Source organism: Gorilla gorilla, chromosome 6, assembly GCF_029281585.2.
Source record: "Gorilla gorilla gorilla isolate KB3781 chromosome 6, NHGRI_mGorGor1-v2.1_pri, whole genome shotgun sequence".
NCBI lineage: Eukaryota > Metazoa > Chordata > Mammalia > Primates > Hominidae > Gorilla > Gorilla gorilla.
In genome coordinates, this window is record NC_073230.2 from 115721151 (window position 1) to 115743319 (window position 22169).

The following is a 22169-nucleotide window of genomic DNA, read 5'->3' on the forward strand; positions in this document are numbered from 1 at the left end:
ATGATGGAATATAGGCAATGACTTATTTATGTTAAAAGATGGAAGAAACATAGATCAGTGTAGTTAAAGCCCAGTGTAGTTCAACCATATATATATGATATATATATGATGGAATATATATATATCATATATACATAATGGAATTATATACATGATATATATCACATATATATGATGGAATATATATATATATATATATATATCTCACAGTTTCTTTATCCACTAATTGATTGATTGGCATTTGGGTTGGTTCCATGATACATATATCATATATACATGACAGAATATATATATCATATAATATATATAATATATATATTATATATATGATGGAACACTACTCAGCCATAAAAAGGAATGAATTAATGACATTCACAGCGACCTGGATGAAATTGGAAACTATTATTCTAAGTGAATTAACTCAGGAATGGAAAACCAAACATGGTATGTTCTCACTTATACGCGGGAGCTAAGCTATGAGGACACAAAGACATAAGAATGATACAATGGACTTTTGGGACTTGGAGGGAAGGGTGGGAGCCGGGTGAGGGATAAAAGACTACAAATAGGGTGCAGTATGTAGTGCTCAGGTGATGGGCACACCAAAATCTCACAAATCACCACTGAAGAACTTACTCATGTAACCAAATACCACCTGTACCCCAATAACCTATAGAAAAATAAAATAAAAATGAATGACAAAAAAAATTACACTGAGATAAATTTTTGTTCAATAACATGAACATTTTTCTATATTGTGGCTTTCCAACCACGGAATAAACTACCTTGCACAGGAATAAGTTCTGTATCAGCATTTCTATGAGTGGGTAGTTGAACTGAGAGGAGAAATCTCTAGGTGATTTCTCAGTCTTCTAAATCTGAGGTTCAATAAAGAAAACAGTTTAAAGGTTAAGTGGTGCAAAAAGGAATTCCTGAGAATCACTGACTCATAACTGCAAGGAAACTTGTAGTCATCAGCAACATAAGTTAAACAAGTTGTGGTCTAAAGCCTAATTCTCCTATTTTAATTCTTTTAGGAAGGTAAGAAACCCTCGGAACACTCCACTTATTCTATTTTATTTATCCTCAGAGTGTTTATTGAAGGTACAGCAGTCATCAACATCCCCGTTTTGTTGACTGGAAAATGAAGCAATTCCACAGCCAATGAATGGCAGGGCAAGATGGGAAGTCAGTTCCTGTAGACATCTGGTAATCTTTCCATGACATTACTGTTTTCATCTCAATAGATGATCCCAAGGCTTTTTTTTAAATTAAATATATTTTTAAAGTAATTTTAATTCTCTCATTCATATATATATACACATATATGTATATATGTACACATATATGTAATTTACCACTTGTGAAACACTTAATCACATGATTTTGATCTACATCCATATGGTTCTATGCAAATTCCTTACCAGCTAGTAATTAAGAACCCTGGTTAAATGTAACACTTGTAAAAGCAGTCCTGGAATTTTGGTGTTGGCCTGGCATGGTATAATAAAGGTGCTCATTCCTGGAATGCAGGGTCAAATTCCAGCCTGGCTCTGCCACTGACAAGTCATGGGACCTTGGGCAAGTCAAGCAACCACTGTGCACCTCAATTTCTTGGTTTCTAACATTTGTGAAGGGCTTGAACTACACTGATCTATGTTTCTTCCATCTTTTAACATAAGTAAGTCATTGCCTATCGAGAACTCATGCCTATCAGTTTACTTGTGATGGTCATTTCGTCTTTCACAGCTCAAGGCATGATTTAGTTTATAATTCTATTGATTTTTAATGTTTTTCAGCCAGTTCATATCAGAAGGAACTTTGCATGCATATTTAGCCTGATTTTAGCAATATTTTTAATCTAATAAACTTAACCAAGCAGTCTTGTTGTTGTTGTTGTTGTCAAAATTTGGGGTAAAATTTCAAAAACAGGAATATAACTTTTTAACTTTTCAACTGTACTCATGCATTTTGGTTTAGCAGTATGCTTTTTCCCCCCATGAATTCAGCAATCTTAAAATATGCTATCGCACAAGATACTCATGGGGGATTTAACACCAAATTTTGTTTTGGAACCTATAGTCACTCACTGTTCCAATCTGAAAAATATATAGATGTATCTCAAGTGTATATATTGGTTACCAGCTGGTAGATTCTCAAATATCTCCATTTCTTTCAGCTGCTTCACACTCACTACCAAGCAAAAAGGTAGGCTTCCTATGAGCAATGATATGAAATAATGTCATAGGTAAATCAAAATAATCTAGATGAAAATAAAATCAGAGTCACAATCCAATTAATATTTAATATCTCTGTAATTGAGTGTATGCTAATAATCTTTAAACATCTAGTTTCTTAAAACAGAAAAACCAAATACAGGTACATTCATCTCATTCATTACATTTAATTTTCTACTAACAAGAATGTTCAAGTTTTACAGGGTGAGTATCCCTTATCTGAAATGCTTGGGATGAGAAGTGTTTCCAATTTTGATTTTTTCCCAGTTTTGGAATATTTGCATTATACTTACTGGTTGAGCATCCCTAATTCAAAAATCCAAAATCTGAAATGCTCCAATGAGCATTTCCTTTGAGTACCATGTTGGCACTCAAAAATTTCGAATTTTGGAGCATTTCAGGTTTCAGATTTTTTGATTAAGGATACTCAACTTGTACTATCAAACTGGGAGCTCAAACTAGGACATCATTCCAAAGAAACTTTCCAGAATGTCATGACGTCATAATTAAGTTAAATGTTTTTGTTACAGAAAGAGGTCTCAATTCAGAACCCAAGAGAGGGTTCTTGGACCTCATGCAAGAAAAAATTCAGGGCAAGTCCATACAGTAAAGTGAAAGCAAGTTTATCAGGAAAGTAAAGGAATAAAGAGTGGCTACTCCATAGGCAGAACAGCGGCATGGGCTGCTCGACTGATGATACTTTTTGTTACTTCCTGATTATATGCTAAACAAGGGGTTGACTATTCATGAGTTTCCAGGACAGGGGTGGGCAATTCTCGGAACTGAGGGTTCCCGCCTCTGCCCCCGCGGACTTCTTAGACCATATAGGGTAACTTCCTGATGTTGCCATGGCATTTGTAAACTGTATGGCACCGGCGGGAGTGTCTTTAGCATGTTAGCGCATTATATAATTAGCGTATAATGAGCAGTGAGACGACTGGAGGTCACTTTCATCGCCATCTTGGTTTTGGTGGGTTTTGGACAGCTTCTTTACGCATGCTGTTTTATCAGCAAGGTCTTTGTGACCTGTATCTTGTGCCGACCTCCTATCTCATCCTGTGTCTAGGAATGCCTTAACCTCCTGGAATGCAGCTCAGTCAGTCTCAGCCTTATTTTACCCACCCCCTATTCAAGATGGAATTGCTCTGGTTCAAATGCCTCTGACAGGTAGAAATTCAGATGTTAGAAAATTTTACCTCCTTAAAATAATTTAAAGGACCAATTACTGTATAGCTTATTTATTTGGATATTTTATATGATGTTTTCTAAACATATAGTATTTATCAGTGTTTCCAGTGACAAGGTTTTTTGTGAAGGGATTTAGACCAGTGGGGAGCCCAAGGGTATTTATTTTGCTGTCGTTCTTGAGCCACTATAAATATTTCAGTTAAGAGTAGTCATAGGAGAGCAAGCAATTGGAGCTATGTGGATTTGAAAGTACTTCAGCTTTCTTCAGCATCCATGCTATCAGTAGCTGCCTAACCTTGCCTTCTGATATTATGCAAGAATTGGACGCTTCTAGCTAACAAACCTTCACTCATGCTGGCTTTTCCCATCCTTTGATCCCTTATCTTGATGCTGCTTTATGATGCCAAAACAACTCAAAGCTTGAACTTGGATAGCGTCAAAACATAAAGACAGTACTGAATCAGCTCATGAATCCTCAAAATCAAAAGTCCTTCTCCCCTGCCCACATGTCCAGCATTTGTGACTTAGTGAATCATAGGGTGGGGAAGTGACTCAGAGTCAGCCCAACAGCACTCTTTTTTTCATTAGTTGTTTCTGAAGAATTGTAAAGTTCTGAATTCAAAGCGTGCTTATAAGTTATCGAGACGGACTTTTTCTCCCCTGCAGCATGCCAGAAGCTATACAATCCACCCCCTCTGAAGGAGTTTGTTCATTAAAAAAAAAAAAAAAAAGGTAAGCATGTTTTTAAAATTTAGTTGCAGCAGACAGTACAGAAAACAGTTTTTATGGCCACAGCACATGTTTCCTGGGTCTGCTGCTTTTTCTTCTTTCCTATTTTCTCTCATCCCTTTGTTCCACTAAATCCTCCTGCTCCTACCCCCTTTTACCACCACCCCCTCCTCTTCCTCCCTCCTCCACCCTGGATCCCTAGAGAGGGTTGACCTGGGGCTAGGTAATAATCCCAGAAAGGGCTTGGGATTCCAAATTGCCAGAGATCAAGAAGGCCATCCAGGGAAAACCTGGAAGGACACAGAGTGGTCAGTGTAAATGCATCCACATGCTCCAAGTGGGCAAAGTAATTGGTTAAAATGTGTAAATGTAAATGCTAAAAATCGAATCTCTATAGAGTGGCCAATGCTATAAAAGGATTACCTTCTTCTAAACAATTTTTTCATTCTGTATTTTTCCTGCCAATCTATATATTGTTCATTATTTCACCTTCTCATTGTTGTTTTCCTGAGCTTTGGGCAAACGTCATCACTTAATGCATGCAATAAATGGGAGTAAGTTCAATTTTTCATCGAGGATAACCATGATAAAAAAAAGAAGAAATTCACTAATACTACAAACTGTGTTAACCTTGACATGAGAACTTTCAGAGGAGTAGTGGAGGCAAAAGCTTGATTGGAAGGGACTGAAGGGAATGGGAGGAGAAGAATTGAAGGCAGTAAGTATAGACAACCCCAGAAGAACATTCAGTGAAGAGCAGCAGAGATAGTAGAGCCGGAGGGAGAGTTACAGGTGGATGTGGGGTCAAGAAAGTTTTTAATATAAGTAATGTGAGAGAAATAAGAGCATCTTTATATGGTGATAGTAATGATGAGGCCAAGAGGGGAAAAACTGATGACATAGGGGAGGGAGTGTATTAGTCCATTCTCATACTGCTATGAAGAAATACCTGAGACTAGGTAATTTATAAAGAAAAAGAGGCTGAATGGACTCACAGTTCCACATGGCTGGGGAGGCCTCACAATTATGGCAGAAGACAAAGGAGGAACAAACGCACATCTTACATGGCGGCAGGCAAGAGAGCGTGTGCAGGGGAACTCCCCTTTATAAAACCATCAGATCTTGTGAGACTTGTTCACTATCACAAGAACAGCACAGGAAAAACCTGTATTCATGATTCAATTACCTCCCACCAGATCCGTCCCACAACACATGGGGATTATGGTAGCTACAATTCAAGATGAGATTTGGGTGGGGACAGGGCCAAACCATATCAGGGAGTATGTTTGCCTTTGCCAAGCAGCACTGAGGGTTTATGTTCATGAATTTAAGATGAGAGTGGAAGGACTGCTGGAGATGGAGCATGTTAGGGGTTAAATTGTATGCCCCCCTCCAAAAAAAAATTTAAGTGTTGAAGTCCTAACCTCTGGTACCTCAGAATGTTACCTTACTTATCCTAACTAGTTAAGATGAGGGGGCGTTCTAATCCAGTGTGACTGGTGTCCTTACAAAAATAGGAAATTTGGGTGCAGACAGGCACACAAGGAGAACACCATGTCGACAAGAAGGCAGAAGTTGGAGTGATGAGTCTACAAGCCAAGGATTGCCAGCAATTCATCAGAGGCCAGGACAGCAGCCTGGGGCAGCCCCCTACATGGTACCAACTCCATCAACACCTTGATCTCAGACTTCCAACCTCCAGAACTGTGTGAGAATTCATTTCTATTCTTTAAGCCACCTAATTTGTGGCACTTTGCTTTGACAGTTCTAGCACACAGGGTGATTGAGGAAGCGTGCTAGGAAGAGAGGAAGCAGGGGTCCTAGAGTGGGCGGCATGCCTTGCGGCCATGGAGGCCACACAGCTGTGGGAAATGACAGGGTCTGCAATCACGGTGATGAAAGAGGAAGGACCAGATTGTGAGAGGAAAGGTCAGTAGGGAACTGAGAGACCAGGATAATGGAGGGACAATCCATGTGTAAGTTGAACTTGCCCAGAGTTAAGACAGGAAGAGGAATGCAATGGTGAGGCAGGAACACTGAGGAACCAGGGGGAATGACTTCAGGATGACAGATGTCACAAAATGAGAAGTCAGGTGACATAACCTGATGACCTGAGATTCAATACAGGACACTTTTAGGAAAGAGAAAGAGGTAATGATGCAGAAGTGGCAATGGGGAGTGTAAAAGAAATGCACCCCACCTCCAGGCCCCATGGCACAACTGGAGGGAGCAAACCACAGCCACCCCGGGACAAGGAGAATAACGACAGAATCAGAAGGCAGTGTTCCCAGAGGACAGCCATGTTTTCATCAGAGTGAGATGGTGCTGGAAGAGTCAAAGCCAAGGTTGACACTATTGGGTTTTGCTAATAATGGACTGTGAGTTCCAGCAGGGCCCAAAAGGGGCTTCAGGATTGGGCAAGGGTAGATGTCCTCCTCTAGTCCATGACCAATGCTGATCCACACTGGACTAATTACTTCCCTGATTCCAAGCTAGTAGATGGGTAGCAGTAAATGTTCCATCTCCAGCTGTACTCACCTTGTTGACTTTATTTTGTAACTGTAGCTAATTCTGTCCCAGGACCTGGCTATTACACAGGCTGAAGCAGCAGTTAGCTCTTCTTTTCTTTGGGACCCACAGAAATCACAGCAGCTGTGTTGTTGTGGGGTTTCTTGGCATTTGTTTTGGTTTGGTTTGTTTTTTTTGCCAGTAATTTTTTTTCCCAGAAAGGCATTCTTTCTCTTCACTGCAGTGGAAGTGAGAGAGGGAGAGAGGGTGCAGAGAGGGAGAGGGCAAGTAATCAGATTCCAAGATGACCATCTCCCGAGAAGGCTTTCACTATTCCTCAACATATGGCACCATTTTAGCATCCTCAACTCTGTTATTTTCAGGGTAACCTCAGCAAACATGCTCCTCTCATGAGCAAGGTATGTGGTTTGACAAGCAGACTGTGACTTTTGTGATTAGAAAAAAGCATCCTTCCTCCTGGTGAATGCAGGCCATGTCAGGGCACTCAGCTTGACAAGGAGACAGTAGGCTGGATTTTAGATCCTATTCATTTCTTGGGCTAAGTATTCTTACACAGTCAACAAGTTGGACAACTGTACATAGCAGATCTAATGGGAGAAAAGTAATTGGGTGTTTTAAGGAATATTTTCATCAAAGTATGTGGAATATGGTATCAAGTAGTGACTGTCATGTAACAATGCCTTTTACACATTCCAATGTGTGTGAAATATAAAAAAAAAATTTCCGTGTTAATCCCCTTATAAAATAATTGAACAAGTCTTTTTTATGTGCAATTGTTTTTGAAAATATGTTAAAGTTAGCCAGAAAAGTGTTCACATTTTCAGACTATTATCTCATTCTAGGAAAAATTAGGACAACTTGACTCATGCTGGGGAGGCTAGAATCCTGGAGAGAATGAAATTAGAAAAACCCAGATTTTGGGTCCCCCAAGATAGCTCAAGTCTGTCAGTTCTGCAAAACAGAATTATGCCCCACTCCCATTCTCTCACTCCTTACCTGAGATGCAGACAGGGCTTGGAAAGGACACGCCAAGATTTGCTGCCTTGCCACACAAGCTGGGTTCTCCCTCCCTGGGCCCTGCCAACCTGGAGGTCATATTTCCTTTACCTTTTGTCCATTTTTCCCTCCCTGGGGCCTGGCTTGAAGGACAATTCTTGTTTAGACGAAATCAAGTCTAAGATGTTACTAATCTGGAAATGTTGATCTGGTCTGCCTCTAACATTTGTGGGGCCCAAAGCAAGAGTACAGACTAAGGTCCCCAAACCATGTGTCTAGTTATTTAGAAGTTATAAATCAAAGCTAACAAACTGCTGAATAAAAGATCCTATTCTCCTATCTGATAAATATACCCTCCAAACAACCCAGAAACCCAAGGTAGGAATGCGGTGGCACAGGGAGTGCCAACTCCTGGCTCACAGCCCATGCTCCCTCTTTTCCCACAGCCAGCCCTCCATGAATGAGGAACTTCCTGGGGCCACTAGTGCATGCTGCAGCTCACACAGTCAACTCCATCCACACCCCCACAAACAGCTGCCCTTTGGCCACTACTCAGGCATAAGGACACACCCAGCAGGGTATGCCCTCTGGAGGTCAGACCAGGGAAGAAGCCCTTGCACAGTCAGGAGCCAGCTCAGCACTTGTGATGCTGAATTTTATGTGGCAACTTGACTGGACGCAGGTGCTCGGATTAAACCTGATTTCTGGGTATGTCTGTGAGGGTATTTCCAGAGGAGATTAGAATTTGAATCCGTGGATTGGCAAAGTTGGTGTCTGCCCCAGTGTGGGTGGTCACCATCTACTCTCCTGAGGGCCTGAAGAGAACAAAAGGCAAAGGAAGGAGGAATTCGCCCTTAACTTGCTTGCCGCCTGCCTGCTTGAGCAGAGACATTTCATCACATCTTCTCTGGCCCTCGACTGAGATTCACACCATTGGCTTCCCTGGTTCTCAGGCATTTTGACTTGGACTGAACTACACCATTGGCTTTCCTGGGCTCCAGCTTGCACATAGCAGACTGTGGGATTTCTCAGCCTCTATTATTACAGGCGCCAGTTCTTCAAAATCAACCACTCTCTCTCTGTCTCTCTCTCTCTCTCTCCCCAGATCACAGTCTGGAAGTCTGCTCACAGTCTCAAGGTTGGCATATCCCCTAGAGTCCCCAGACTCCTCATCCCATGGGGACCAACATGGCCAGGGGAGGGCCAGAGCAGGGCCTTCTAAATCACAGACCCCAGGGCAGGAGCCCCTCCGGTCTGGATCTAAGGATGGTATTTTCAACAATTCCTAAATTTTTATCCTAGGCTCTCCAAATGGGAGTCTAAAGGTCTCAAAACATGGTCCAGAAGAAGTATGTAAAAATGTAAATTCCTAGGCCCCAACCCAGACCTATGAATCAGATGATCTGTATGGGGGTTCCAGGAATCTATATTATTAAACAATCTTCCTAAATGATTTGTATTCATACTAAAGCTTGAGAATTGCTATCAAACGGCTAGAAGTTGGAGTGAAGGGTCCTGCCTTTCCCATGAAATTCATCAACTCTATGCCCTCAAAAGCTGGGCTCTTGGATGAGCTGCTCTCCATTCTAGAGACATTACCAGCTAGGTAGCCTGCTGGTCCTCAGGAAGTTAAGCCCAGACTCTTCAGCACAGAATCAGATAAACACTGATTACATTGTACTCTCCAATTCTGAGAACACCATTACTTAATTCCCGGCAAGTTGCAATGTAATTGAGTAGGTTGTAGTTTTTTGGGTTTGGGGTTTTTTTGTTTTTTTAATATATCAGCTTCCTAGAAACACCATGATCTCTTGGTGAAAATTCCGGAAATATGCATCACTTCCTAATTAAAGTAGGGAATTTTTAAAAATTATTAAACCACATGCTTTCTAATTCCTGTTGCCCTTTCTTTTCACCCACCATTCAGCAGTCAGCAGACACTTCCTGGGTACAACAGGGTAGGACCATCCAGGCAGAACAAAAGCCATTGATCATGAACTACAGAGGAGAGTTTGGTAAATGGACCCCAGAAACCATGGCTTACAGGGGCCTGGTTTTCTCCCATCTAAATACTAACTAGGCCCAACCCTAGTTGGGCTTAGCTTCCTAGATCAGATGAAATTGGGCACATTTAGGGTTGGGGGTATGGCTCTCTATTGTAAGTAGCAAGAGTTTGAGAGAAGGAAAAAGGGGTTTTCTTTTTTTTTTCTTTCTTTTAAATTTTAGAGCATTAACTTTAAACATCAAGATCCAAACCCCAAGGATTCGGAGAATCTTGTACTATAAGCCATTTGTATTAGTCAGGGTTCTCCAGAGAAACAGAACCCATAGGAGGTATAGAGATAGAGAAATATGGAATTGGCTCCCATGATTATGGAGGCTGAGAAGTCCCTCAATCTGCTGTCTGCGAGCTGGAGACCTAGGAAAGCTGGTGGTACAAATCAGCCCAAGTGCAAAGGCCCAAGAACTAAGGGCACCATTGTCAGAGAGCAGTAAAAGACAGATGTCCCAGCTCAAAAAGAGAGAGCAAATTCACCTTCCTTCCACCATTTTGTTCCATCCTGTTCCATTCCTCAACAGGTTGGATGAAGAGCGAGATCTTTACCCAATCTCAAGTTTTTTGTGCAAATACAGAATACAAATGAAAAATACTTAAAGCACATCATCATTGATTTCCAACTTAGACGAGTTTAACTTCCCTTTTTCTTCTATCCTGTCAGTTCCTTGAGGGATCCTCTCTCCTTGTTCATCTCTGCATCTCTAGTAATTAGCACAGTGCCAGGCACATGGTAATATGGTTAAAACAGTGGATTATTGGTCTCCAACATAATTAAGCCCATCCAAAGAAAAACCAACCTCATAAATCTGCTTTGCAAAGTTCATAAACAATGGATATGCTATGTCTCAAAGGTGCTGGCCAAAAAAATTTCAGAACTTGGGAATTATGTGTTATTTTGTTTGTTTTTTTCACCAAGTCTACTTTTCTGTCACAAGAGCCCATATCAAAAACACACCCACGTATGTCCTTCTTTTTATCTACTTTTCTCCATGAAGTTTGTCACCATCAACTGTTAAAACTGTAAAGATTTGATCAGCTAAATAAGTGGTCTTTGAACTAATTCCTCTCATACTTCCTAAAGGAACTTTGAAAAACTATGTATCCCCTTGCACATTTTCAAGCAGACACCTAAGATTTTTCATCATAAATTTGAATAACTTCAAAATATGTACTTTTTATCATATTGTAAATATTGATTTTTAAATAAAATATATCGCACTTTGTATCCAATGAACTCTAAACACCATAGCAATTTGACACTTACTCTCCCACCCTCAGTCTTAAAAATTCACCAACAAACTCTTTTTTAAGAACCGAAAAATTTGTATTATTCCTTTTTAAAATTTTGAAGTTTTCTGGATTGAATTATTTTTACAATGATTTTCAGTATACAACTGACCAAAGCAACATAAATATATAGCATATTTTGATAAATAATTATAAAACATAGCAAGTTACGTGTTATTGGAAAATTAAACTAAATGAATGGATCTTTTTAAATTAGTTCGTGTATCTGTGGCTGTTCCTAACTGTTAAAATGAGACAGAGTCAGCGTCAATTCTACTCTTATTTTTTATTTTTTAGACGTAAGCCCTGAGAAAACTTGTTCAATTAAATAAGTAATGAGAATGTTAGGCATTTTCTGATAAAAATGTCACTCTGTTATTTGAATGCCTCCTTGATTATAAGTCAAAAAGTACATAGTGATCTATTATCAAAAACTATTGGCCTATCTGTTGACAACTTGGTTAGGTCCTCCTTTAATTTTATTGAAAGCAAAGAATTGGAAACTACCTAATTTACAAAAAAAGAAGAAGAAGAAGAAGAAGAAGAAGAAGAAGAAGAAGAAGAAGAAGAAGAAGAAGAAGAAGAAGAAGAAGAAGAAGAAAAAGAAGAAATGTGTTACCTAATTATTAGAGCTCACTTTCTAAGTTTCTAGGAAGTATGACCCAAAAAAGCTTGGCCAAGACTTATCACATGGCTGTTGATTATACCATCACCCTTTTACTTACAGGCGTCTTGCTTATGGAGCTAAAAAAGATGAAAATGGAGTTAGAAACAAAAACAGAAAATTGTAAATTGTGCATTTGGGGACTTTTCTCCTTGACTGTGAACAGAGACCTATATACAATGCCAAATTTCATTTTTTAAGAATGTCTCAAAATGCAGAGTAAAGAAATGACAGAAGGACAGACACTTGGGGATATTCATGTATGTACTAATAACTTCTTCCCAAATGTGACTGAAGACAATACACTTAGCAGAACTGAAATCAATATATTAACATCTGAAAGGGAGAAATTAATCCTAATTAAATCAAGCCAGTTTTCTAAAGTTCAGGTCATTGCATATTAGATTTACATTTTGGAAAAATTTTTTTGGCTTTTGAACCAATAGATTTCTGCTTTTGACAGTATAGTTTAAATACTTTATGTAAGTTGACAGCAAGAGAAAGAACTTAGTCACCAATAAGTATAGTACAAGATGATGGAAAGCACATTAAGGACTTCTAAGCACATTAGTTAGAGTATAATCTGCAATATATTCCTGTTAAATTACTTAATGTTAACTCTGTGGACTGAATTTCATTCCCCCAAAATTTATATTTTGAAGGCTTAACCCTTAACGTGACTATATTTGGAAATAGTGCCTGTGAAGAGGTGATAAAGGTTAAATGAGGTCACAGGCTGGGGTCCTACTTCAATAGGACTGGTGTCCTTTAAAGAAGAGGACAAGATGCCAGATGCTCTCGTTCATGTGCCCTCTGTCTCTCTCTCTCTCTCTCGCTGGTTCACTCTCTGTCTCTCTCCTCCTGCCCCCCATGTGAGGATATGAGGAGAAGGCAGCCATCTGCCAGCCAGGAAGAAAGCCCACACCAGAACTTGACCATGCTGACACCCTAATCTTGGATTTCTAGCCTCCAGAGTTATGAGAAAATAAATTTCTGTTATTTAAACCACCTGGTGCATGGTATTTTGTTATGGCAATACAAGCTGACTTATATATCTAATAACTACATGGCAGGAATTAATACATGACCGGGAAAGTTGTTCATGAGTGACAGTGAGCAGGAGACCTGTACCTTCATCAGAAATGAATATAGATTTCACATTTTGCTAACTTTTAGCAAAAATTAATGAAAGTGTTTCTCCTATAAATCTGAGTAAATATTTAAGAAAATACAAAATACTAACTTACCTCTAATATGTGTTTCTTTTGTTAGAAAATGTAGCCTTGATATGTTGGAAGAAATTGTAGTCTTTTCACCTTGAAGTTATGCAAATTACACTCCTGAGACATAGAGTAAAATGCAGCTAAATGAGAGTATTCACAGAGCTTGCTCTCATTACTGAGATGGTGAAATTGCAGAGAAAATGTGGTTCATAGCTCACTGGCATTTCCCAGTACACTTCTTACAAATCTTGAATATTTCAAGATAGACAGAGACCTCCCATGAGTTTGCCACCTGGATGAATAACTTACTGCCATCTTCAATATTTCTTTTTTCATTGTTTTTTTTTTTTTTTTTTTTTTTTTTTGAGATGGAGTCTCGCTCTGTCACCCAGGCTGGAGTGCAGTGGCGCGGTCTCAGCTCACTGCAACCTCTGTCTCCCAGGTTCACGCCATTCTCCTGCCTCAGCCTCCTGAGCAGCTGGGACTACAGGCACTCGCCGCCATGCCCGGCTAATTTTTTGTATTTTTAGTAGAGATGGGGTTTCACTGTGTTAGCCAGGATGGTCTCAATCTCCTGACCTCGTGATCCGCCCGTCTCGGCCTCCCAAAGTGCTGGGATTACAGGCGTGAGCCACCGCGCCCGGCCAATATTTCTAAGAGATGTTCTCTTTGTTTTTTTCTCTCTCTTTTTTTTTTTTTTTTTTTTTTTGAGATGGAGTCTTACTCTGTCACCCAGGTTGAAGTACAGTGGTGTGATCTCGGCTCACTGCAACCTCCACCTCCTGGGTTCAAGCGATTCTCCTGCTTCAGCCTCCTGAGTAGCTGGGATTATGGGGTCCCACCACTATGCCCGGCTAATTTTTGTATTTTTAGTAGAGATGGGGTTTCGCCATGTTGGCCAGGCTGATCTCGAACTCCTGACCTCAAGTGATCTGCCCGCCTTGGCCTGCCAAAGTGCTGGGATTACAGGCGTGAGCCACTGTGCCCAGCCTGCTTTATTCTCAAGTCTCTTTCCTCAGGAACAATGCCTTCTTTGCCAGTAGTGAAGACAGGAGGAAAATGCCATCACTTCTCCTGCCTAATTCCATGATACTCCTGAAGTCCAAACACCCCGACATGGGTAAGCATACCAGCTTAAGGTACGCTTTGCCCCTAAAAGAGATAAGCATAAGACAGAGAAAGATAATATGCCCTGCACCTTTGGTTTATGCTGGTTTGATTAAAGGAAAATACCCATAGTATTTCCTTCAACGGAGTATTTCCTTTGAGAGTCTCTCTCTCTCTCTCTAATACCCATAGTTTGACTTTCCTCAGCTTGGTGTCCCAGAGGTTTGTATACCCAGGGCAATTAAGGTACCACAGTATAATTTGAGTTGGATGAAAAATATGTCACTTTTTTGTAGGGCAGAAGAAAAGGAGCTATAAAAGAAAAGGTGGATAAGGAGAAGCAGCTTGATTCAGGTGCACTTTTGAGCAAATATAGAAATATATATATAGAGAGAGAGAGAGAGGGAGAGAGAAAGAATTTGGAAATTGATTCTGAGTCTGCATAGCTCTTGGGATGTCTTCATGTACCCCTAAAGCTATGCAAATCTCAATTTGAATTAAATATTTCTACCATTGCTAATAATTATCATTGCAATGTACTGGGAACCTATTTTAAACCAGGTAGTATATTAAGTTTCTCATATATATATATATATATATATATATATATACACATATATATACACACACACATATATATATACACATATATACATATATATACACATATATATACACATATATATACATATATATACACATATATATACATATATATATGGAGAGACAACATGTGCTCATTTAAATTGTACTTCTCGTATGATAGTCATTATTAACCCCATTTTAAAGATGAATAAATTGGGACTCAGGGAAAAGTAATTTGCCCAGGATCCCACGGCTAGTAAATGCCACAGCCAAATTCAACCCTAGCTCCATTTGATTGGAGAGCCTGTGCTCTGCAGTTCACCCTACGTGGCCTTGTTTCTGTGTTCTCAACTGGCAGCAGCTGAATATCTCTGCCTTCTAGAGAGCTAGTGCTTAAAAAGTAATAAGTCTCTAATGGTGGATTTCAGGATTATGTGGCAGACTTTTGAAAGGTATTTTCATCAAGACACTCTTCCTAGTGCCTCCTGAAATCATGAAAATACATTTTTTCTCTCTTTTTCTGATACACACATCACTCTGTTTCTTAATGAGGTTACAGAGGTGGGGAGAATCAAGTATGAATAGCAAATAAGCATTCAAATTAAGAAAACTTGAAATTATTCCAGGGTCTCTATTTAGTTCACTGTTAGAAATCGTAATTGTGTTTTCATACTTAATTTAAAGACGTTGTGGTCACTAGTTCTTTTTTTTCCTTAAAATATCCCCCAAAGGATTCTTTAATTCTCAATTTTTGACCTAAGCCTATGAACCCAATCCCTTTAGTGATTAACCACACAGTTAAAAATTAAAGGTAATGATGATCATAAATGACCATTAATTCTTTAATTCTCAATTTTTGACCTAAGTCCATGAACCCAATCCCTTTAGTGAATAACCACATAGTTAAAAATTAAAGGTAATGATGACCATAATAGCAAACCATAAAGAATATCCTACTATTCTCTGCAAAAATATAGACAAATTATGGTAATTAAAAAAATAGCTCCCCTTCAACCTATTTCACACATATGTACACACACAATTTTCAGTGGAACTGTGAGTAAAGTGAATCTACACTTATATTTCATTATGGAGCTTAAACTAATATTTATCTATTCTTTAAGACAAATTAAAGCTTGTATTTTGGGGTGGGTTCAGCTAAATAGTAGTTTGGACAGTAGTCCTTGGTCTGGGGCTCATGTATTTTTCAGACGTAAAGACACCTAAGAAGTTACAAGAGCACAGGGTGAATAAACAAGATCAGTTTCCTAGAGTGCAGATTTAGGAGAGGAGAGAAAGCTTAATGATCTAGACTAGAAAAGCAGTTCCCAAGACAGAAGAGCACCTCTGTTGGAGCCAGCCACGCTGCATTTTGAGACGCAGCTCAAAAAGGTGGAGAGGGGAACGGGAATATCTAAGGGATTTTGTAAGGTGAGGGAGTTGGACAGAGAAATTAATTATGCTAGTTTTTAAGGGTATATTTGGTCCTGAATGAAATACTAATGTCATATGTTTATGTTTTGCTTAAAGAACTTTTACATAAATGTATTATTCATAACTGCCTGTGGGGTTTGTGGGGAAGGCACTATTTTTGTTAAGTGGCAGAAAAGAAAATGCAGGCACAGAGAGGCTGGGTGAATTGTCCATTGTCCCATAGCTGGTTCCTTGGCAGAGTAATGATCAGACAGACCCCAATCCACGGGAGTCCCACCTCTTGCTAGCAGTCAGAAGCACTCTTTTTTAATTTGCCAAATTGTTCTAAAACTAAATATACAAGTACCATATAATCCAATATTTGCACTCTCAAGTACTTATCTCAAAGCTTTGAAAACTTACGTTCACCAAAGACCTGTATATGAATGTTCATGATGTCTTTATTCATAAAAACAAAAGCAACCCAAATATTCTTCGGCAGGTGAATGGTTAAACACACTGTAGTCTATCCATACACCATACACTGGAATACTTTTCAGCAGTAAAAAGGAACAAACTATTGATAAATGCAGCAACTTGGATAGCTCTTAATGGAATTATGCTGAGTGAAAAGAGCCAAACTGTTTTTATTTTATTTTATTTTATTTGGAGAAAGGGTCTTGCTCTGGTGCCCAGGCTGGAGTGCAGTGACGTGATCAGCCTCAAACTCCTGGGCTCAGGTGATCCTCCCACCTCAGCCTCCCAAGTAGCTGGGATTATAGGCATGAGCCACCACAGCTAATTTTTGTATTTTTAGTACAGACAAAGTTTCACCATGTTTCCCAGGCTGGTCTCAAACTCCTGAGCTCAATTGATCCACCCACCTCGGCCTCCCAAAGTTCTAGGATTATAGGAATAAGCCACCACACCTAGCCTAAAAGAGCCAATATTAAAAAGTTATATACTATATGAATTCATTTATATAACATTCTTGAAATGAAAAGTTCTAAAGATGGAGAACAGATTACTGATTGTTCATCAGGGTAGGAGTGGATGGAGGATAGCGACACAGCCTTGGTGATGGAACAGTTCTATATTTTGATTATAGTGGTGGTTACATGAACCTATACATTACAAAAGCTGCACAGAACTATACATACACACACATGCAAGAACACATCAAACAGGTGAAATGTGAATAAGCTCTGTGGATTGGCCTAATGCCAATTTCCTGGTTTTGGTGTTGTGCTATAGTTAGGCAGGATGTTATCATTGGGGGAAACAGAGTGAACCTATATACATACTATTTTTTTTTTTGAGACGGAGTCTTGCTCTTTTGCCCAGGCTGTAGTGCAGTGGCACGATCTCGGTTCACCGCGAACTCTGCCTCCCAGGTTCAAGCAATTCTCCTGCCTCAGCCTCCCAAGTAGCTGGGATTACAGGCGCCCAGCTAATTTTTGTATTTTTAGTAGAGGCAGGGTTTCACCATCTTAGCCAGGCTGTTCTAGAACTCCTGACCTCATGACCTATACATTTTTTATAACTTCCTAACTATGGGTCTATAATTTTTTTCAAAATAAATCATGAAAAAATCATTTTCTAAGTAATCATAAACCACATTTAATAGTCCATTCTCGAAATTTGTCTGGGATTAACGCAAAGCTAAGGCCAGTTTTCCTGTACCTCCCCATTTCTTCTTACCTGTTGGTTTGTGATACAATTTGGATCTGTATCCCCACCAAATCTGATGTTGCATTGTAATTGCCCATGTTGGAGGTGGGGCCTGTTGGGAGGAGACTGGATCATCAGGGTGGATCCCTCATGGCTTAGTGCTGCCCCTGCAATAGTGAGTAGTAGTTTAAAAGCGTGTAGCACCCAGGTCGGGCACAGTGGCTCGCACAAGCAATCCCAGCACTTTGGGAGGCTGAGGCAGGCGGATCATTTGAGCCCAGGAGTTTGAGACCAGCCTGGGCAACACGGCAAACCCCAGCTATATAAAAAATTAGCCTGGCATGGTGGTGCATGCCTGTAGTCCCAGCTACCTGGCAAGCTAAGGTGGGGGGATCACCTGAGCCCAGGGCGGGGAGGAGGAGGGGATTGTCAAGGCTGCAATGAGCCATGATCAAGCCACTGCACTGCAGTCTGGGCAACAGTGAGACCCCATCTCAAAAATAATAAATAAATAACTGAAAATGTTGTTAAGTATGTAGCACCTCTCTTCTTCCTGCTTTGCCATGTGACATGCTTCCTCCCACTTTGCCTTTGGCCATGAGTAAAAGCTCCCTGAGGCTTCCACAGAAGCCAAGCAGATACTGGCGTCATGCTTCCTGTACAGCCTGCAGAACTCGGAGCCAGTTAAATCGCTTTTCTTTATAAATTACCCAGTCTCATGTATTCCCTTATAGCGAGGCCTAATACAGTTTGTCTTATTGTCTTTCATTCTTTCATTTATTTGTTAATTCATTGCACACTTATTAAATGTTCATCATACACGCACTGCTGCTCCTGCAGGAGATCACTGGCCTTTATCCTATCCCTTGGCTCCATCTTTCTTCCCACCTTTCTGTGGAAACTGACAGGAGCAACTGATTCAGCCCTGAGGGTCATGAATATCCACAAAGGGAGCATTTAAGTTGATTTTACCAGGATTTTCTTCTCCCTTTCCCAGAAAAGTTGAGTGGAAAATCCCTCTTGATCAAGTCAGCAAATCTCCTGCCAAACAAATTCTTCCCAGTCTTTGAAAGATCCAATCCCCCTATTCTGGTAGGTTTGGCTATTATCCAGGAAACCTAATCTCACTCCTCTAAACCAGCAACAGAAGCCAAGTCTTCCTTTCCTGCATCCTTTTCTTCCAAAGCCAACTGGAAAGAAAAAATAAACCAAAAATTCTATCTAGACCCTAAAATTCTCTATTTTCTGTTCAAAACTCCAACAATGGAGATACAATTGAAACTTCTTAACATCACAGAATTTGTTTTTAGCAGAAATCGATATAAGAGGTCAGCCTCCTCCTCCTCCTAGAGATGAAGGGGAAATAGAGACTCAGAAGGGTATGCAATGTGCCAAGAGCCGGGCAGGACAATGCACTTGTCAGGGCCTGAGTCTTAAGAAGTCAACATTTACCAAGTCCCCACAGCCTGTCTTGTCATCAGGAACTGAAGGAAGCAAATGAGAGGGGAGCCTACCAACTCTCTGTGGTCCAGGTGTAATCAGGAGGCCCCTCCCCATGTTCTCCTCCAGGACGCCTTTGGCAGGAATGAAGAGGGGACTCTGTATGCTCCTGACTGGAGCCCAACCTACCAATCCCCAGCCTTCACACTCCACACCACTATCCTCCTTGAGACCACCAGGATCAACCTCAGCATGCTCCCTAACCTTGTTTATGTCAACACAAGAAGCCCAGGACTCCCAGGTCAGCCCTCAGACCCCACACGGCTCTATGAGAGCAAACAACCACCTCCTCAAACACACACACACGATCCTAGTCACCCCTCCTGCACTGCATTTTGTTTTTTTTTTTACTTAGCATTTATGATTATTTGATAATTCATAAGCTCTATTTACTTGTTTTTCCATCCTCTCCCAGAATAAAAGGTCTTTGAGAGCAGGAATTTTAGTTTGTTTTGTTCACTGTTCTATCTTCAGTGTTAGCACTTTGTAAGAGCTTAATAAACATTTGTTAAATCAATAAATCTCTAAGACCGTTTTTTGAAGTCTGAAAATGCCAGGATGAAAGGATGTTGGAGAAGTTTAAGAGAAGCGCCATCATTTGTGGCAGCCAGAACACTTGAAAAGGGGAAGGCTTGAATTCTAAAGATTTTCAGAACTGGCATGGATCAAGTGAAAGAACAATTAGCAGTGGGGTGTTCAGAGCAGATACAGGGCCAGACATAAGAAAAATAGTGTTCCTTCTGAAACAGGGAATAGAAATAACTTCACACCTACTATGTGCCAAGCACCGTGTCAACAAGCACTATTCAAGATGGAACTGTTATCCCCATATACAGATGAAGAAACTGAGGCAAAGAGGAGATAAGTAACTGCCCAAGATCCGCAGTTAGTAAGGAGGAGAGCCACTTTTCAAACCTAAAGTTTACCCAGATCCAAAATCCACCTCCCTTCCTCTCACTGAGTCTGCCTGGCCCATCCATCCCAGGCATCAGGCCCCCTCCTCTGTGCACCCTGTCTGAATTCTTCAGTGCCTCCTTCTCCAAGTTCCAGATGACCCAGAGGATCAATTAGTTCCCATGCAGTGCTAACAAATGCCACATGCTCAGACCCTGGGTCCTGTCTTCCTCTCTAAATCAACACTTGCAGGAAAAAAGTATGGACCCAACTAGAAAGTATTTTTAATGATTAAGTTATTAAATAAACCCCAAAAAAGTACGGTGAAAGGGATTGGTAAGGGGGATAATTACAATATAGCCTACTGGTATATCTGGTAAAGTTTTTATGATAATAAATTAAAATATCATAAAGCTTTTATAATAAATAGGATATTGATTAGTCTTTTCTAAACCTCAGCATACTTTTTTTTTTTGGTTTTGAAACAGAGTCTCTGTCACCCAGGCTGGAATGTAATAGCACGATCTTGGCTCACTGCAACCTCCACCTCCTGGGCTCAAGTGATCCTCCTGCCTCAGCCTCAGCATACTTTCTAACCTTGTTTATGTCACCACAAGAAACCCAAGGCTCCTGGGTAAGCCTTCATCCTCCACACGGCTCTATAAGCAGTAAGCAACCACCTCCCCAAACACACACACGCAATCCTTATCTTCCTTCCTGCCCTTTTGTAAAACTTAGCATTTATGATCACTTGACAAATCATATACTTTATTTACTTGTTTTTCCATCCTTTCCTGGAATAAAAGGACTATGAGAGCTGGAATTTGTTTGGACAGAAAAAAAAGTGTTTAAATAAAAGCAGAGAGAGAGAGACATGGTTTATAACAAAGTCTCATTACGATGATGAAACACTTGAATAAATTTTTACTGGGGTCGTGATCCCTGGAAAAACTTTCAAAATAAGAACTCTGACATTCACACTGAATGACTCTTCCTTCCATCACCAAGACACTCTGATCCAGATCAGATGGCCTCACAGTTCCGGCCAACTGGGTGAATCCAGGGTTAAAAATGGCCACCTACTTTTCATGGGGCCCACTTGACAGCTCAGTTGTTTGGAGGTATAGTGCTTGCAGAACCAAGGTCACATGTAATGAGCGGGATTATTGTTCATCATTAAGCATTAAGTGTATCTATGAAATGATGTTGTTTAATGGTGCTATAGGATTTTAGCAATAGAGTCATCAAGAAATATAAAATCCAGACTTTAGGTTTAGTGAGAGAAGAGGGAAAGGAAAGCTTAAAATTAGGATAGTTGTAAGAAAGATGCTTATTAAAGAAAGACGAATGGAGTTTCTCTGCTTCTAGTCCTAAAAGACACTAGTGTTACAGGTACCTGTTATTTTTCCACCTGCCCAGCAGGTGTCAGTGTAAGACAATGTTCCTAGAACTGACCAAGCTTTTTTAAAAATTGAGAGTTATCAAATTATAAAATACAGAAGACATAACAAAGATGGGTTTGCAAAAATTTTCACATGAGCCTTTAAATGAGGGAAGGAGATGACCAAAAGTAAGTTTCCAGAAAGGTAAGATGATCAGAGTTGGACGAGGGGGCCTCAGAAAGCCCCATCTGGCTCTCAGATTTCTTGTCAATTCAGCGGGAATTCCTGGAGCATCTCGGGGCTGCAGCAGGACTCAGCACTGTTAGAAGAGTTCGTTGCTGGTAACTAGCACAGTAAGAAATGAACACTCCCAGGGAAAATGGCAGTATTCCACCAGGCATACTCTCTTAAAAAACAGACACCATCTCTGCAGAGGCTTACAATAAGAACATAGAAATCCTGTAATTCATGAAAATATATTATTATAAGGACTAAAAAAGTGAATCAAGGAAAAAGAGATGGTCATCAATGGTTGCATGAATAATTTGCAGAATGCACTGAGTTAGTCAGGGTGAGCTTCCCGGAGGAGCTGGCCATTGAGCTGTGACGAAAGAGAACAGAGCCACAAATCCAGGGTTCCACCCTAGCTCCTGCCTTTCTGTTCTGCATTCAGTTTTTCTTCTCCAAATACAAATGTCCTATACA

At 40.2% G+C, this 22169-nt stretch overlaps 2 long non-coding RNA genes across 4 annotated transcripts in view; both read left to right on the forward strand.

The window, feature by feature from the left end:
• The first annotated feature begins 3150 nt into the window (after nucleotides 1-3150).
• The window catches only part of LOC129534705 (uncharacterized), a 61968-nt gene continuing 42949 nt past the window's right edge, over nucleotides 3151-22169 (forward strand). For all 3 annotated transcript variants that reach the window (XR_008681390.1, XR_010134545.1, XR_010134544.1), the window contains exon 1: nucleotides 3151-3333. This is a non-coding gene — a long non-coding RNA (uncharacterized lncRNA). The remainder of the gene's footprint in view (nucleotides 3334-22169) is intronic.
• LOC134758874 (uncharacterized) lies at nucleotides 4009-20952 on the forward strand. The gene is made up of 3 exons (XR_010134543.1): nucleotides 4009-4157; nucleotides 5672-5862; nucleotides 20571-20952. It is a non-coding gene; the product is annotated as an uncharacterized lncRNA (long non-coding RNA).